Here is a 4,055-nt window from a genome sequence, read left to right as displayed (position 1 = left end):
CCCCAGTTAGTTCCTTGGGCAGCTGAGGATAGGGAACCTGAAATGACCCTATCCTATAGCAATATTGACGAATATCTTGCATATCATCATAGAAACTTCATCTGTTGATGGATGGAGATAGAGACAGAGACCCACACTGGAGCACTGGACTGAGCTCACAATGTCCCAATGAGGAGCAGAAGGAGGGAGAACATGAGCAAGGAAGTCAGGACCACGAGGGGTGCACCCACCCACTGTGACAGTGGAGCTGATCTATTGGGAGCTCACCAAGGCGAGCTGGACTGTGACTGAAAAAGCATGGGATAAAACCGAACTCTCTGAACATGGTGAACAATGAGGGCTGATGAGACGCCAAGGACAATGGCATGGGGTTTTGATAATACTTAATGTGCTGGCTCTGTGGGAGCCTAGCCAGTTAGGATGTTCACCCTCCTAGATATGTACGGAGGGGGGGACCTTGGACTTACCACAGGGCAGAGAACCCTGACTGCTCTTTGGACCGGAGAGGGATGGGGAGAGGAGTAGGGAAAGGGGGAGAATGGTGGGAGGAGGGGGAGGGAAATGGGAACTGGGAGGAGGCAGAAACTTGTGTTTTTTTTTTCCTTTTCTCAATAAAAAAAAATTCAAAAAAAACTTTTCATAATACAGGACCACCTGTTCAAGTCCACCTTGGAAACCTGTAGGAGATATTTAAATGCTACATGAAAATCCATCTTTAATAGACTTTTTGAAAACATCTGAATTTTTTAGGTAAGAGTAAGTGTGTTTAAAAAAATCATTTCAGATTGAGGTCATTTTTTCCTTTGAAGAAGAAGGCAGGGTGGTAGGGAGACAGGGATGCCACATGGTTAATGCTTCAGCCAAGGATAAGCCTCAATGGAGGCCTTGCTGCGGTCACCATAGTCGAACAGGATCTCTTCCCCAGCTGCAATGTCGCGGGAGGCAATGAGGATGAGGTGAGGCACACTATCAATGTCATGAAGTTTGGTCTTGCAATTCCCATACCTACTATGATTGATCAGCCTCCCGAGGCGATTAGTTTCTCGAGTGGCATCCACGCAGTAGGTTTTGCTCCGATACTGAAAATAGTACATGTAGCATGTAGCAGCCTATGGAGGGGTCTTGAGCATACAGAGCCTCCCTCTTCCTGGCATCGGTGATCTCTAGGAGGTCCCCATGGTATTCTACCACAAAGTCTCCCTGGGAGAACTGCTTCGTAGCAATTACACCCCGGCCTTTTCCATCAATGAGTTCAACCTTTAAGCCTTCTTCCTTCCCGCTCTCAATCAGTTCATCAATTTTTTTCTTTTCTTCGTACTGTAGCTCAGCTTTGCTCTTCCTGGAGCTCCTTCGCACTGGGTGTAAATCTGTCAGTTTTCTCTTCTGATGTGTTTTCCCTTGAAATTTTTTCTTAGGGGCCTGCTTGCCCTTGAGGTGTTTTTTCAGGGCCTGCTTGGGAGCCACTGTTTTGATAGAATCACATGATGAGGGTGGAGTTTGCGGGGGATCTGCTGCTTCGGTTTTTTGGTTTGGAAAAGATGCCATGGGACCTCTCCTGACATCTTCTATCTTCTGTTCATCGGACTTCACGGAACTTTGGATCATATTTCCAGCATTTATTTCCTCTTTTGGCTTCCTGGAGATTCCAGATAATGGTTTCCCCTGGCATTTGACCTCGTAATGTACAACTGAGTTCTCTTCCTGAAAAGGGTAGCACATTCCTAAGCACTTGTTTGGCTTCATGTAGGCATTGATCTTTGACTGCCCCGCAAACATTTTCTCCTGAACCCCAGATAGCCCCATGTCAGTGCAGCCAGAGCCATTGCCTTTCTGGCGGCCTGGCCACGAGTACTGCCGCTTCCTCAGCTGCTGTTGCTGCCGCTGCCACCAGCGCCGCCATAGCACACCAGGGAAGGCCCTGCAGTGCCTCATGGCAACTGCTTTGCTCATGGCCTGCAGTAGAACCGGTAACCAGTTGTGCTTCTGCCAGACTCCCATCCCTCTCATTTTTCGTAAACCTTTCATTTCTTTCTTTAGTTCTTTCTCTTTTTTCTCTCTTTTTTCCTTCTTCTTCCTTTCGTTCATCTTTTCTCTTTTCTTTTGTAAATGTCTACCTTTATGACAGCCGAAGATTGATTTCACAGACCAATTACACTACAGATAATTTTTCTGCAAACAAAAAAAAAAAACCATCACCATTAATAATATAATGTAAAGGGATTCTTATAGGTTTGATTGCAGATGGAGCTTTTGGTTTTACTACCACATTTGTAGTATCAATAGCAAAAACACTCTGCTGACTTTCAGGGTGAACCTAAATGAAGACAGAGACTACCATGCTGTGGTGGAGTGTTTTTATAGCTGTGGAGTAGGAAGTGTCCCATGTGTTCAGATTTAAATGAATCTGTTGCTTATCTAACATATTTAAATGCTGAAATATCTGATCCATTTTTAATTATGTGGCATTTCAGCCCCACAACCTCAAATTCTATCATAGAATTGCAAGGTTCAAACCTACAAAGCCTTCAATTTATGATTTTCCATATCTGCTGAGCCTTCCTGGTGAAGATACTGCCTGATTCCAAGTAGAGTAATGCATAGCAAATGGTATACTTATAACATAAGTTTAGTTTCACCAAGTCCATAAAATGGCAAGAAAGAAAGCATTGCTTGTCTGTCCTCAAGAGAGAAAGAAAATGCCCAAAATTTAGAAGTCATAACACAGCGATTCTGTTTTATATTAGATGTAGGGTGACACATATACTATTAGCACTATTCAAGTTTTAATAAAAAGAAAACTGCACACATGATGGAAGTAACACACAGAAAATATACTGAAAGATAATTGAGTTTAACACAGGTTATAGCCCAACAATCATAAAATAGACATATCTATCCTCAACATATTGATAGTCTTCATTTTTCCTTTCATTTATTTTACATATCATCCATAATTTTCACAGTATAACTTTTAGGTTGATATTCTCTTTGCCCACATCCTGCATGTCTAATCCCAACTCTTCCACCTTTCCAAATAAGCCAAGAACCCCTGTCTGTCAGCATAGACTGGATTATTACATTGAGGTTAGTACCAAGGGTCTATCCCTGTATCAAAGCTTGAAGAGTTTCCTCAGCATGGGAAATAGGAACCAAAAATTCAGTTCTTGTCCAGAGACAAGTTCTGTCTCCATTTCTTGGGGATGTACCTACAGAAAAGCTATACAACTGTCACACACGTGCAGAGGGCATAATATTGTTATTTTTTCTTTAAAGAAACAGGAAGAGAGTTGGCTCAAAACATATATAAGCAGGGAAAAGCTTATGTACATTGTTATACTTGAGTATTTTATTCTGAAAGCAGGGTCTCCTAGTTTTTCTGTTGACCAGATTCAGTAGTAAAGAAAAATTATAGCTGGAGTCCTAATGCTAAAGCCGCAGCCTGTAGGTCCCGAAGAATGAAGATTTGAAAGCGAGGCCATGGCTAAACACCTGAAGTTCATTGCCAGGACTGTGATGGTTCAGGAGGGGAACGTGGAAGGTGCATACAGGCCCCTGAACAGGTGTATGTATACCTATGCCATGTGTGTTCAGGTGCCTCCAGAGGAGGTGTGGACTCCCCGTGAGCTGGATTATAATCTTGGGACTACTGCGTTGGCACGACGCTTGCCTGGCACTCTGGCGGCTCCAGGTTTCCTCCTCGAAGCCTCACTAGTGACAGGCTTACTGAGGTCATAAAGCAGCGGCGTTTCTATGAGAAGCCCTGCCGCCGCCGCCAGCGGGGGAGCTATAAAACATGCCAGGGGATCTACAACATGGAAATGGCTCGAAAGATTAACTTCTTGATGCGGAAGAACCGGGCAGACCCATGGCTGGGCTGCTAAGCCCACGTTAGTTCTGTGTCTGACTGTTCTTACACAACCACAGTCTCTGTTAACTTTCTCTACAATAAACTCGATCACACGTGGAAAAAAAGAAAAGAAAAATTATAGAAATTCAGAAGTATATGTAAGAATTCATTCAATCTTGGAATTTGCCTAAGTTTTCTTCTTATCTTC

The 4,055-nt window shown here is 43.5% G+C and overlaps 1 pseudogene; it reads right to left on the bottom strand.

Moving 5' to 3' along the window:
- Positions 1-848: 848 nt before the first annotated feature.
- On the bottom strand, positions 849-1,950 carry LOC142842029 (N-lysine methyltransferase KMT5A pseudogene; annotated as a pseudogene).
- Between the last annotated feature and the right edge of the window lie 2,105 nt (positions 1,951-4,055).

The sequence above is a fragment of the Microtus pennsylvanicus genome, chromosome Y (assembly GCF_037038515.1).
Source record: "Microtus pennsylvanicus isolate mMicPen1 chromosome Y, mMicPen1.hap1, whole genome shotgun sequence".
In the NCBI taxonomy this organism is placed as follows: domain Eukaryota; kingdom Metazoa; phylum Chordata; class Mammalia; order Rodentia; family Cricetidae; genus Microtus; species Microtus pennsylvanicus.
Note: the sequence above shows the minus strand (reverse complement) of the source record. Positions and strands in the feature narration are given on the sequence as shown.